The sequence below is a fragment of the Styela clava genome, chromosome 14 (assembly GCF_964204865.1).
Source record: "Styela clava chromosome 14, kaStyClav1.hap1.2, whole genome shotgun sequence".
Classification (NCBI taxonomy): Eukaryota; Metazoa; Chordata; class Ascidiacea; order Stolidobranchia; family Styelidae; genus Styela; species Styela clava.
This window is the reverse complement of record NC_135263.1, coordinates 18,973,645-18,989,705: the sequence shown is the minus strand read 5'-3', so window position 1 is coordinate 18,989,705 and position 16,061 is coordinate 18,973,645.

The following is a 16,061-nucleotide window of genomic DNA, read 5'->3' as shown; positions in this document are numbered from 1 at the left end:
TTGGATTAATAAATATGTATAAAAGCGTATATATATAGCTAAATTTGAAGAAGATTAAACAATTATTCTCATGATATTAAGTCAATTCCAAAGAAATTGAAGCCCTTTTTAAGAGATTGGCATCAGTTTTTTAAATGACTATCCATTTATCATGCTATGGGGAATAGAGAGACATTGATGCCTTAAAAAGTGGATTCTAAAATTTTTCTCATCTTTTTTGATCTAGTGGCGACCAAAAGATACTAATCAATAAGATTATCAGAAATACCTTGAAGAATAAATTTGAGAAAGTTTGAGAAAAATATGACTTTATATAAAAATATTCAATATACAGACAAATAAATTCAAACATGTTGAGTAAAAATAATCATAATCATATCGATGTCATAATGGATTAATAAATATGTATAAAAACGTGTATATCTAGCTAAATTTAAAGAAGATTAAAAAATTATTTTCATGATATTATTTTAATTCCAAATACATTGAAACCCTTTTTAAGATATTGGCATCAGTTTTTAAAATGACTATCCATTTATCAAGCTATGGGGAAAAGGGAGACATTGATGCCTTAAAAAGTGGATTCTAAAATTTTCCTCATTTTTCATGATCTAGTGGTGACCAAAAGATACTAATCAATAAGATTATCAGAAATACCTTGAAGAAGACATTTGAGAAAGTTTGAGAAAACTATGACTAAATATCAAAATATTCAATATACAGACGAATAAAATCAAACATGTTAAGTAAAAATAATAACAATCCTATCAATCAGTCAATCAATCAATCGTTTATTTTGTCATCACAAAAAAACACGTTCAAACATGAAGTGACATAATGAATAAATTACAGTACTAATCATGATTTTGTGCGAGGGACCTAAGAAGGTCTTCAAGCAGCGACACCTACAGCGCTACAGGTTAGAATAAATATAATTGAATGAGGGATAAAATGAATAAATCCTAGGAATAAGTCACAACTGATACAATTACAGCGACATTCGAAGTGTATGCGATTATGACACAGTAAAACAGAAAATGTAACTTTCACGGAATAATTACTAACAACTAATAAAAACGCGAGGAAAGCAAGATAAAAGCACAGAAAAAATATAGGAAGGGCAAGTTTGGCGGAATATGCAACTAAAAGCAATATAAGGCAAACAGTAAATCGAAAATTTTCACAGCAAATGCAATTTAGGAGACACTTACGAAAAATTGATAAGGTCTAATGAGGAATACAAACAAACTATTACATCTATATAATGTACATAATAAAGAGGAAAAGATAAAACGGCCTGGTCATTGAAAATAATATCGAACGTAGGTTAAGGGCAATAAGCTATCGCATATCGATGGCATAATTGCATTAATAGATATGTATCAAAACGTGTATATCTAGCTGAATTTGAAGAAGATTGAAAAATTATTTTCCTGTAATTAATTTAATTCCAACTAAATTGAAGCCCTTTTTAAGAGATTTGCATCAATTTTCAAAAGTACAATCAATTTATCATGCTAACGGAAATAGAGAGACATTGATGCCTTAAAAAGTAGATTCTAAAATTTTACTCATATTTTTTGATCTAGTGGCGACCAAAAGATACTAATCAATACGATTACCACAAATAACTTGAAGAAATAGATTTGCGAAAGTTTGAGAAAAATATGACTTAATATCAAAATATTCAATATACAGACGAATAAATTCAAACATGTTGAGTAAAAATAATCATATTCATATCGATGACATAATTGGATTAATAAATATGTATAAAAACGTGTATATCTAGCTGAATTTGAAGAGGATTAAAAAATTATTTTCATGATATTAAGTTAATTCCAAATAAATTTAAGCCCTTTTTAAGAGATTGGCATCAGTTATTAAAATGACTGCCCATTTATCATGCTATGGGGAATAGGGAGACATTGATGCCTTAAAAAGTGGATTCTAAAATTTTCCTCATCTTTTACGATCTAGTGGCGACCAAAAGATACTAATCAATACGATTACCACAAATAACTTGAAGAAATAGATTTGCGAAAGTTTGAGAAAAATATGACTTGATATCAAAATATTCAATATACAGACAAATAAATTCAAACATGTTGAGTAAAGATAATCATATTCATATCGATGACACAATTGGATTAATAAATATGTATAAAAACGTGTATATCTAGCTAAATTTGAAGAAGATTAAATAATTATTCTCATGATATTAAGTTTATTCCAAAGAAATTGAAGCCCTTTTTAAGAGATTGGCATCAGTTATTAAAATGACTACCATTTTATCATGCTATGGGGAATAGGGAGACATCGATGCCTTAAAAAGTGGATTCTAAAATTTTCCTCATCTTTTTTGATCTAGTGGTGATCACAAAATACTAATCAATATGATTATCACAAGTAACTTGAAAAATAAATTTGCGAAAGTTTGAGAAAAATACGACTTAATATCAAAATATTTAATATACAGACAAATAAATTCAAACATGTTCAGTGAAAATATTCATAATCATATCGATGGCATAATTGGATTAATAAATATGTATAAAAACGTGTATATCTAGCTAAATTGAAGAAGATTAGAAAATTATTTTCATGATATTATTTTAATTCCAAATAAATTAAAGCCCTTTTTAAGAGATTGGCATCAGTTTTTAAAATGACTATCCATTTATCAAGCTATGGGAAATAGGGAGACATTGATGCCTTAAAAGGTGGATTCTAAAATTTTTCTCATCTTTTACGATCTAGTGGCGACCAAAAGATACTAATCAATAAGATTATCAGAAATACCTTGAAGAATAAATTTGAGAAAGTTTGAGAAAAATATGACTTAATATCAAAATATTCAATATACACACAAATAAATTCAAACATGTTAAGTAAAAATAATAATAATCATATCGATGGCATAATTGGATTAATAGATATGTATCAAAACGTGTATATCTAGCTGAATTCCAAGAAGATTGAAAAATTATTTTCCTGTAATTAATTTAATTCCAAATTAATTGAAGCCCTTTTTAAGAGATTGGCATCAATTTTCAAAAGTACAATCAATTTATCATGCTAAAGGAAATAGAGAGACATTGATGCCTTAAAAAGTGGATTCTAAAATTTTCCTCATCTTTTTTGATCTAGTGGTGACCACAAAATACTAATCAATATGAATATCACAAGTAAATTGAAAAATAAATTTTCGAAAGTTTGAGAAAAATACGACTTAATATCAAAATATTTAATATACAGACAAATAAATTCAAACATGTTCAGTAAAAATATTCATATTCATAACGATGGCATAATTGGATTAATAAATATGTATAAAAACGTGTATATCTAGCTAAATTGAAGATTAGAAAATTATTTTCATGATATTATTTTAATTCCAAATAAATTGAAGCCCTTTTTAAGAGATTGGCATCAGTTTTTAAAATGACTATCCATTTATCAATTTATGGGAAATAGGGAGACATTGATGCCTTAAAAGGTGGATTCTAAAATTTTTCTCATCTTTTACGATCTAGTGGCGACCAAAAGATACTAATCAATAAGATTATCAGAAATACCTTGAAGAATAAATTTGAGAAACTTTGAGAAAAATATGACTTAATATCAAAATATTCAATATACACACAAATAAATTCAAACATGTTAAGTAAAAATAATAATAATCATATCGATGGCATAATTGGATTAATAGATATCTATTAAAACGTGTATATCTAGCTGAATTTCAAGAAGATTGAAAAATTATTTTCCTGTAATTAATTTAATTCCAAATTAATTGAAGCCCTTTTTAAGAGATTGGCATCAATTTTCAAAAGTACAATCAATTTATCATGCTAAAGGAAATAGAGAGACATTGATGCCTTAAAAGTGGATTCTAAAATTTTCCTCATCTTTTTTGATCTAGTGGTGACCACAAAATACTAATCAATATGAATATCACAAGTAAATTGAAAAATAAATTTTCGAAAGTTTGAGAAAAATACGACTTAATATCAAAATATTTAATATACAGACAAATAAATTCAAACATGTTCAGTAAAAATATTCATAATCATATCGATGGCATAATTGGATTAATAAATATGTATAAAAACGTGTATATCTAGCTAAATTGAAGATTAGAAAATTATTTTCATGATATTATTTTAATTCCAAATAAATTGAAGCCCTTTTTAAGAGATTGGCATCAGTTTTTAGAATGACTATCCATTTATCAAGCTATGGGGAATAGGGAGACATTGATGCCTTAAAAAGTGGATTCTAAAATTTTCCTCATTTTTCATGATCTAGTGGTGACCAAAAGATACTAATCAATAAGATTATCAGAAATACCTTGAAGAAGACATTTGAGAAAGTTTGAGAAAACTATAACTAAAAATCAAAATATTCAATATACAGACAAATAAATTCAAACATGTTGAGTAAAAATAATCATATTCATATCGATGACATAATTGGATTAATAAATATATAAAAACGTGTATATCTAGCTGAATTTGAAGAAGATTAGAAAATTATTTTCATGACATTATTTTAATTCCAAATAAATTAAAGCCCTTTTTAAGAGATTGGCATCAGTTTTTAAAATGACTATACATTTATCAAGCTATGGGAAATAGGGAGACATTGATGCCTTAAAAGGTGGATTCTAAAATTTTTCTCATCTTTTACGATCTAGTGGCGACCAAAAGATACTAATCAATAAGATTATCAGAAATACCTTGAAGAATAAATTTGAGAAAGTTTGAGAAAAATATGACTTAATATCAAAATATTCAATATACACACAAATAAATTCAAACATGTTAAGTAAAAATAATATTAATCATATCGATGGCATAATTGGATTAATAGATATGTATCAAAACGTGTATATCTAGCTGAATTTCAAGAAGATTGAAAAATTATTTTCCTGTAATTAATTTAATTCCAAATAAATTGAAGCCCTTTTTAAGAGATTGGCATCAGTTTTTAAAATGACTATCCATTTATCAAGCTATGGAAATAAATTGAAGCCCTTTTTAAGAGATTGGCATCAGTTTTTAAAATGACTATCCATTTATCAAGCTATGGGGAATAGGGAGACATTGATGCCTTAAAAAGTGGATTCTAAAATTTTCCTCATTTTTCATGATCTAGTGGTGACCAAAAGATACTAATCAATAAGATTATCAGAAATACCTTAAAGAAGACATTTGAGAAAGTTTGAGAAAACTATAACAAAAAATCGAAATATTCAATATACAGACGAATAAATTCAAACATGTTAAGTAAAAATAATAACAATCATATCGATGGCATAATTGGATTAATAGATATGTATCAAAACGTGTATATCTAGATGAATTTGAAGAAGATTGAAAAATTATTTTCCTGTAATTAATTTAATTCCAAATAAATTGAAGCCCTTTTTAAGAGATTGGCATCATTTTCAAAAGTACAATCAATTTATCATGCTAAAGGAAATAGAGAGACATTGATGCCTTAAAACGTAGATTCTAAAATTTTACTCATATTTTTTGATCTAGTGGCGACCAAAAGATACTAATCAATACGATTACCACAAATAACTTGAAGAAATAGATTTGCGAAAGTTTGAGAAAAATATGACTTAATATCAAAATATTCAATATACAGACAAATAAATTCAAACATGTTGAGTAAAAATAATCATATTCATATCGATGACATAATTGGATTAATAAATATGTATAAAAACGTGTATATCTAGCTGAATTTGAAGAGGATTAAAAAATTATTTTCATGATATTAAGTTAATTCCAAATAAATTTAAGCCCTTTTTAAGAGATTGGCATCAGTTATTAAAATGACTGCCCATTTATCATGCTAGGGGGAATAGGGAGACATTGATGCCTTAAAAAGTGGATTCTAAAATTTTCCTCATCTTTTACGATCTAGTGGCGACCAAAAGATACTAATCAATACGATTACCACAAATAACTTGAAGAAATAGATTTGCGAAAGTTTGAGAAAAATACGACTTAATATCAAAGTATTTAATATACAGACAAATAAATTCAAACATGTTCAGTAAAAATATTCATAATCATATCGATGGCATAATTGGATTAATAAATATGTATGAAAAACGTGTATATCTAGCTAAATTGAAGAAGATTAGAAAATTATTTTCATGATATTATTTTAATTCCAAATAAATTAAAGCCCTTTTTAAGAGATTGGCATCAGTTTTTAAAATGACTATCCATTTATCAAGCTATGGGAAATAGGGAGACATTGATGCCTTAAAAGGTGGATTCTAAAATTTTTCTCATCTTTTACGATCTAGTGGCGACCAAAAGATACTAATCAATAAGATTATCAGAAATACCTTGAATAATAAATTTGAGAAAGTTTGAGAAAAATATGACTTAATATCAAAATATTCAATATACACACAAATAAATTCAAACATGTTAAGTAAAAATAATATTAATCATATCGATGGCATAATTGGATTAATAGATATGTATCAAAACGTGTATATCTAGCTGAATTTCAAGAAGATTGAAAAATTATTTTCCTGTAATCAATTTAATTCCAAATTAATTGAAGCCCTTTTTAAGAGATAGGCATCAATTTTCAAAAGTACAATCAAATTATCATGCTAAAGGAAATAGAGAGACATTGATGCCTTAAAAAGTGGATTCTAAAGTTTTCCTCATCTTTCTTGATCTAGTGGTGACCACAAAATACTAATCAATATGAATATCACAAGTAAATTGAAAAATAAATTTTCGAAAGTTTGAGAAAAATACGACTTAATATCAAAATATTTAATATACAGACAAATAAATTCAAACATGTTCAGTAAAAATATTCATAATCATATCGATGGCATAATTGGATTAATGAATATGTATAAGTACGTGTATATCTAGCTAAATTGAAGAAGATTAGAAAAATATTTTCATGATATTATTTTAATTCCAAATAAATTGAAGCCCTTTTTAAGAGATTGGCATCAGTTTTTAGAATGACTATCCATTTATCAAGCTATGGGGAATAGGGAGACATTGATGCCTTAAAAAGTGGATTCTAAAATTTTCCTCATTTTTCATGATCTAGTGGTGACCAAAAGATACTAATCAATAAGATTATCAGAAATACCTTGAAGAAGACATTTGAGAAAGTTTGAGAAAACTATAACTAAAAATCAAAATATTCAATATACAGACAAATAAATTCAAACATGTTGAGTAAAAATAATCATATTCATATCGATGACATAATTGGATTAATAAATATATAAAAACGTGTATATCTAGCTGAATTTGAAGAAGATTAGAAAATTATTTTCATGATATTATTTTAATTCCAAATAAATTAAAGCCCTTTTTAAGAGATTGGCATCAGTTTTTAAAATGACTATCCATTTATCAAGCTATGGGAAATAGGGAGACATTGATGCCTTAAAAGGTGGATTCTAAAATTTTTCTCATCTTTTACGATCTAGTGGCGACCAAAAGATACTAATCAATAAGATTATCAGAAATACCTTGAAGAATAAATTTGAGAAAGTTTGAGAAAAATATGACTTAATATCAAAATATTCAATATACACACAAATAAATTCAAACATGTTAAGTAAAAATAATATTAATCATATCGATGGCATAATTGGATTAATAGATATGTATCAAAACGTGTATATCTAGCTGAATTTCAAGAAGATTGAAAAATTATTTTCCTGTAATTAATTTAATTCCAAATAAATTGAAGCCCTTTTTAAGAGATTGGCATCAGTTTTTAAAATGACTATCCATTTATCAAGCTATGGAAATAAATTGAAGCCCTTTTTAAGAGATTGGCATCAGTTTTTAAAATGACTATCCATTTATCAAGCTATGGGGAATAGGGAGACATTGATGCCTTAAAAAGTGGATTCTAAAATTTTCCTCATTTTTCATGATCTAGTGGTGACCAAAAGATACTAATCAATAAGATTATCAGAAATACCTTAAAGAAGACATTTGAGAAAGTTTGAGAAAACTATAACAAAAAATCGAAATATTCAATATACAGACGAATAAATTCAAACATGTTAAGTAAAAATAATAACAATCATATCGATGGCATAATTGGATTAATAGATATGTATCAAAACGTGTATATCTAGATGAATTTGAAGAAGATTGAAAAATTATTTTCCTGTAATTAATTTAATTCCAAATAAATTGAAGCCCTTTTTAAGAGATTGGCATCATTTTCAAAAGTACAATCAATTTATCATGCTAAAGGAAATAGAGAGACATTGATGCCTTAAAACGTAGATTCTAAAATTTTACTCATATTTTTTGATCTAGTGGCGACCAAAAGATACTAATCAATACGATTACCACAAATAACTTGAAGAAATAGATTTGCGAAAGTTTGAGAAAAATATGACTTAATATCAAAATATTCAATATACAGACAAATCAATTCAAACATGTTGAGTAAAAATAATCATATTCATATCGATGACATAATTGGATTAATAAATATGTATAAAAACGTGTATATCTAGCTGAATTTGAAGAGGATTAAAAAATTATTTTCATGATATTAAGTTAATTCCAAATAAATTTAAGCCCTTTTTAAGAGATTGGCATCAGTTATTAAAATGACTGCCCATTTATCATGCTAGGGGGAATAGGGAGACATTGATGCCTTAAAAAGTGGATTCTAAAATTTTCCTCATCTTTTACGATCTAGTGGCGACCAAAAGATACTAATCAATACGATTACCACAAATAACTTGAAGAAATAGATTTGCGAAAGTTTGAGAAAAATACGACTTAATATCAAAGTATTTAATATACAGACAAATAAATTCAAACATGTTCAGTAAAAATATTCATAATCATATCGATGGCATAATTGGATTAATAAATATGTATGAAAAACGTGTATATCTAGCTAAATTGAAGAAGATTAGAAAATTATTTTCATGATATTATTTTAATTCCAAATAAATTAAAGCCCTTTTTAAGAGATTGGCATCAGTTTTTGAAATGACTATCCATTTATCAAGCTATGGGAAATAGGGAGACATTGATGCCTTAAAAGGTGGATTCTAAAATTTTTCTCATCTTTTACGATCTAGTGGCGACCAAAAGATACTAATCAATAAGATTATCAGAAATACCTTGAATAATAAATTTGAGAAAGTTTGAGAAAAATATGACTTAATATCAAAATATTCAATATACACACAAATAAATTCAAACATGTTAAGTAAAAATAATATTAATCATATCGATGGCATAATTGGATTAATAGATATGTATCAAAACGTGTATATCTAGCTGAATTTCAAGAAGATTGAAAAATTATTTTCCTGTAATTAATTTAATTCCAAATTAATTGAAGCCCTTTTTAAGAGATAGGCATCAATTTTCAAAAGTACAATCAAATTATCATGCTAAAGGAAATAGAGAGACATTGATGCCTTAAAAAGTGGATTCTAAAGTTTTCCTCATCTTTCTTGATCTAGTGGTGACCACAAAATACTAATCAATATGAATATCACAAGTAAATTGAAAAATAAATTTTCGAAAGTTTGAGAAAAATACGACTTAATATCAAAATATTTAATATACAGACAAATAAATTCAAACATGTTCAGTAAAAATATTCATAATCATATCGATGGCATAATTGGATTAATGAATATGTATAAAAACGTGTATATCTAGCTAAATTGAAGAAGATTAGAAAAATATTTTCATGATATTATTTTAATTCCAAATAAATTGAAGCCCTTTTTAAGAGATTGGCATCAGTTTTTAAAATGACTATCCATTTATCAAGCTATGGGGAATAGGGAGACATTGATGCCTTAAAAAGTGGATTCTAAAATTTTCCTCATTTTTCATGATCTAGTGGTGACCAAAAGATACTAATCAATAAGATTATCAGAAATACCTTGAAGAAGACATTTGAGAAAGTTTGAGAAAACTATAACTAAAAATCAAAATATTCAATATACAGACGAATAAATTCAAACATGTTAAGTAAAAATAATAACAATCATATCGATGGCATAAATGGATTAATAGATATGTATCAAAACATGTATATCTAGATGAATTTGAAGAAGATTGAAAAATTATTTTCCTGTAATTAATTTAATTCCAAATAAATTGAAGCCCTTTTTAAGAGATTGGCATCAATTTTCAAAAGTACAATCAATTTATCATGCTAAAGGAAATAGAGAGACATTGATGCCTTAAAACGTAGATTCTAAAATTTTACTCATATTTTTTGATCTAGTGGCGACCAAAAGATACTAATCAATACGATTACCACAAATAACTTGAAGAAATAGATTTGTGAAAGTTTGAGAAAAATATGACTTAATATCAAAATATTCAATATACAGACAAATAAATTCAAACATATTGAGTAAAAATAATCATATTCATATCGATGACATAATTGGATTAATAAATATGTATAAAAACGTGTATATCTAGCTGAATTTGAAGAGGATTAAAAAATTATTTCCATGATATTAAGTTAATTCCAAATAAATTTAAGCCCTTTTTAGGAGATTGGCATCAGTTATTAAAATGACTGCCCATTTATCATGCTATGGGGAATAGGGAGACATTGATGCCTTAAAAAGTGGATTCTAAAATTTTCCTCATCTTTTACGATCTAGTGGCGACCAAAAGATACTAATCAATACGATTACCACAAATAACTTGAAGAAATAGATTTGCGAAAGTTTGAGAAAAATACGACTTAATATCAAAATATTTAATATACAGACAAATAAATTCAAACATGTTCAGTAAAAATATTCATAATCATATCGATGGCATAATTGGATTAATAAATATGTATAAAAACGTGTATATCTAGCTAAATTGAAGAAGATTAGAAAATTATTTTCATGATATTATTTTAATTCCAAATAAATTAAAGCCCTTTTTAAGAGATTGGCATCAGTTTTTAAAATGACTATCCATTTATCAAGCTATGGGAAATAGGCAGACATTGATGCCTTAAAAGGTGGATTCTAAAATTTTTCTCATCTTTTACGATCTAGTGGCGACCAAAAGATACTTCTCAATAAGATTATCAGAAATACCTTGAAGAATAAATTTGAGAAAGTTTGAGAAAAATAGGACTTAATATCAAAATATTCAATATACACACAAATAAATTCAAACATGTTAAGTAAAAATAATATTAATCATATCGATGGCATAATTGGATTAATAGATATGTATCAAAACGTGTATATCTAGCTGAATTTCAAGAAGATTGAAAAATTATTTTCCTGTAATTAATTTAATTCCAAATTAATTGAAGCCCTTTTTAAGAGATTGGCATCAATTGTCAAAAGTACAATCAATTTATCATGCTAAAGGAAATAGAGAGACATTGATGCCTTAAAAAGTGGATTCTAAAATTTTCCTCATCTTTTTTGATCTAGTGGTGACCACAAAATACTAATCAATATGAATATCACAAGTAAATTGAAAAATAAATTTTCGAAAGTTTGAGAAAAATACGACTTAATATCAAAATATTTAATATACAGACAAATAAATTCAAACATGTTCAGTAAAAATATTCATAATCATATCGATGGCATAATTGGATTAATAAATATGTATAAAAACGTGTATATCTAGCTAAATTGAAGAAGATTAGAAAATTATTTTCATGATATTATTTTAATTCCAAATAAATTGAAGCCCTTTTTAAGAGATTGGCATCAGTTTTTAAAATGACTATCCATTTATCAAGCTATGGGGAATAGGGAGACATTGATGCCTTAAAAAGTGGATTCTAAAATTTTCCTCATTTTTCATGATCTACTGGTGACCAAAAGATACTAATCAATAAGATTATCAGAAATACCTTGAAGAAGACATTTGAGAAAGTTTGAGAAAACTATAACTAAAAATCAAAATATTCAATATACAGACGAATAAATTCAAACATGTTAAGTAAAAATAATAACAATCATATCGATGGCATAATTGGATTAATAGATATGTATCAAAACGTCTATATCCAGATGAATTTGAAGAAGATTGAAAAATTATTTTCCTGTAATTAATTTAATTCCAAATAAATTGAAGCCCTTTTTAAGAGATTGGAATCAATTTTCAAAAGTACAATCAATTTATCATGCTAAAGGAAATAGAGAGACATTGATGCCTTAAAACGTAGATTCTAAAATTTTACTCATATTTTTTGATCTAGTGGCGACCAAAAGATACTAATCAATACGATTACCACAAATAACTTGAAGAAATAGATTTGCGAAAGTTTGAGAAAAATATGACTTAATATCAAAATATTCAATATACAGACAAATAAATTCAAACATGTTGAGTAAAAATAATCATATTCATATCGATGACATAATTGGATTAATAAATATGTATAAAAACGTGTATATCTAGCTGAATTTGAAGAGGATTAAAAAATTATTTTCATGATATTAAGTTAATTCCAAATAAATTTAAGCCCTTTTTAAGAGATTGGCATCAGTTATTAAAATGACTGCCCATTTATCATGCTATGGGGAATAGGGAGACATTGATGCCTTAAAAAGTGGATTCTAAAATTTTCCTCATCTTTTACGATCTAGTGGCGACCACAAGATACTAATCAATACGATTACCACAAATAACTTGAAGAAATAGATTTGCGAAAGTTTGAGAAAAATACGACTTAATATCAAAATATTTAATACACAGACAAATAAATTCAAACATGTTCAGTAAAAATATTCATAATCATATCGATGGCATAATTGGATTAATAAATATGTATAAAAACGTGTATATCTAGCTAAATTGAAGAAGATTAGAAAATTATTTTCATGATATTATTTTAATTCCAAATAAATTAAAGCCCTTTTTAAGAGATTGGCATCAGTTTTTAAAATGACTATCCATTTATCAAGCTATGGGAAATAGGGAGACATTGATGCCTTAAAAGGTGGATTCTAAAATTTTTCTCATCTTTTACGATCTAGTGGCGACCAAAAGATACTAATCAATAAGATTATCAGAAATACCTTGAAGAATAAATTTGAGAAAGTTTGAGAAAAATATGACTTAATATCAAAATATTCAATATACACACAAATAAATTCAAACATGTTAAGTAAAAATAATATTAATCATATCGATGGCATAATTGGATTAATAGATATGTATCAAAACGTGTATATCTAGCTGAATTTCAAGAAGATTGAAAAATTATTTTCCTGTAATTAATTTAATTCCAAATTAATTGAAGCCCTTTTTAAGAGATTGGCATCAATTTTCAAAAGTACAATCAATTTATCATGCTAAAGGAAATAGAGAGACATTGATGCCTTAAAAAGTGGATTCTAAAATTTTCCTCATCTTTTTTGATCTAGTGGTGACCACAAAATACTAATCAATATGAATATCACAAGTAAATTGAAAAATAAATTTTCGAAAGTTTGAGAAAAATACGACTTAATATCAAAATATTTAATATACAGACAAATAAATTCAAACATGTTCAGTAAAAATATTCATAATCATATCGATGGCATAATTGGATTAATAAATATGTATAAAAACGTGTATATCTAGCTAAATTGAAGAAGATTAGAAAATTATTTTCATGATATTATTTTAATTCCAAATAAATTGAAGCCCTTTTTAAGAGATTGGCATCAGTTTTTAAAATGACTATCCATTTATCAAGCTATGGGGAATAGGGAGACATTGATGCCTTAAAAAGTGGATTCTAAAATTTTCCTCATTTTTCATGATCTAGTGGTGACCAAAAGATACTAATCAATAAGATTATCAGAAATACCTTGAAGAAGACATTTGAGAAAGTTTGAGAAAACTATAACTAAAAATCAAAATATTCAATATACAGACGAATAAATTCAAACATGTTAAGTAAAAATAATAACAATCATATCGATGGCATAATTGGATTAATAGATATGTATCAAAACGTGTATATCTAGATGAATTTGAAGAAGATTGAAAAATTATTTTCCTGTAATTAATTTAATTCCAAATAAATTGAAGCCCTTTTTAAGAGATTGGAATCAATTTTCAAAAGTACAATCAATTTATCATGCTAAAGGAAATAGAGAGACATTGATGCCTTAAAACGTAGATTCTAAAATTTTACTCATATTTTTTGATCTAGTGGCGACCAAAAGATACTAATCAATACGATTACCACAAATAACTTGAAGAAATAGATTTGCGAAAGTTTGAGAAAAATATGACTTGATATCAAAATATTCAATATACAGACAAATAAATTCAAACATGTTGAGTAAAAATAATCATATTCATATCGATGACATAATTGGATTAATAAATATGTATAAAAACGTGTATATCTAGCTGAATTTGAAGAGGATTAAAAAATTATTTTCATGATATTAAGTTAATTCCAAATAAATTTAAGCCCTTTTTAAGAGATTGGCATCAGTTATTAAAATGACTGCCCATTTATCATGCTATGGGGAATAGGGAGACATTGATGCCTTAAAAAGTGGATTCTAAAATTTTCCTCATCTTTTACGATCTAGTGGCGACCACAAGATACTAATCAATACGATTACCACAAATAACTTGAAGAAATAGATTTGCGAAAGTTTGAGAAAAATACGACTTAATATCAAAATATTTAATACACAGACAAATAAATTCAAACATGTTCAGTAAAAATATTCATAATCATATCGATGGCATAATTGGATTAATAAATATGTATAAAAACGTGTATATCTAGCTAAATTGAAGAAGATTAGAAAATTATTTTCATGATATTATTTTAATTCCAAATAAATTAAAGCCCTTTTTAAGAGATTGGCATCAGTTTTTAAAATGACTATCCATTTATCAAGCTATGGGAAATAGGGAGACATTGATGCCTTAAAAGGTGGATTCTAAAATTTTTCTCATCTTTTACGATCTAGTGGCGACCAAAAGATACTAATCAATAAGATTATCAGAAATACCTTGAAGAATAAATTTGAGAAAGTTTGAGAAAAATATGACTTAATATCAAAATATTCAATATACACACAAATAAATTCAAACATGTTAAGTAAAAATAATATTAATCATATCGATGGCTTAATTGGATTAATAGATATGTATCAAAACGTGTATATCTAGCTGAATTTCAAGAAGATTGAAAAATTATTTTCCTGTAATTAATTTAATTCCAAATTAATTGAAGCCCTTTTTAAGAGATTGGCATCAATTTTCAAAAGTACAATCAATTTATCATGCTAAAGGAAATAGAGAGACATTGATGCCTTAAAAAGTGGATTCTAAAATTTTCCTCATCTTTTTTGATCTAGTGGTGACCACAAAATACTATCCAATATGAATATCACAAGTAAATTGAAAAATAAATTTTCGAAAGTTTGAGAAAAATACGACTTAATATCAAAATATTTAATATACAGACAAATAAATTCAAACATGTTCAGTAAAAATATTCATAATCATATCGATGGCATAATTGGATTAATAAATATGTATAAAAACGTGTATATCTAGCTAAATTGAAGAAGATTAGAAAATTATTTTCATGATATTATTTTAATTCCAAATAAATTGAAGCCCTTTTTAAGAGATTGGCATCAGTTTTTAAAATGACTATCCATTTATCAAGCTATGGGGAATAGGGAGACATTGATGCCTTAAAAAGTGGATTCTAAAATTTTCCTCATTTTTCATGATCTAGTGGTGACCAAAAGATACTAATCAATAAGATTATCAGAAATACCTTGAAGAAGACATTTGAGAAAGTTTGAGAAAACTATAACTAAAAATCAAAATATTCAAAATACAGACGAATAAATTCAAACATGTTAAGTAAAAATAATAACAATCATATCGATGGCATAATTGGATTAATAGATATGTATCAAAACGTGTATATCTAGATGAATTTGAAGAAGATTGAAAAATTATTTTCCTGTAATTAATTTAATTCCAAATAAATTGAAGCCCTTTTTAAGAGATTGGAATCAATTTTCAAAAGTA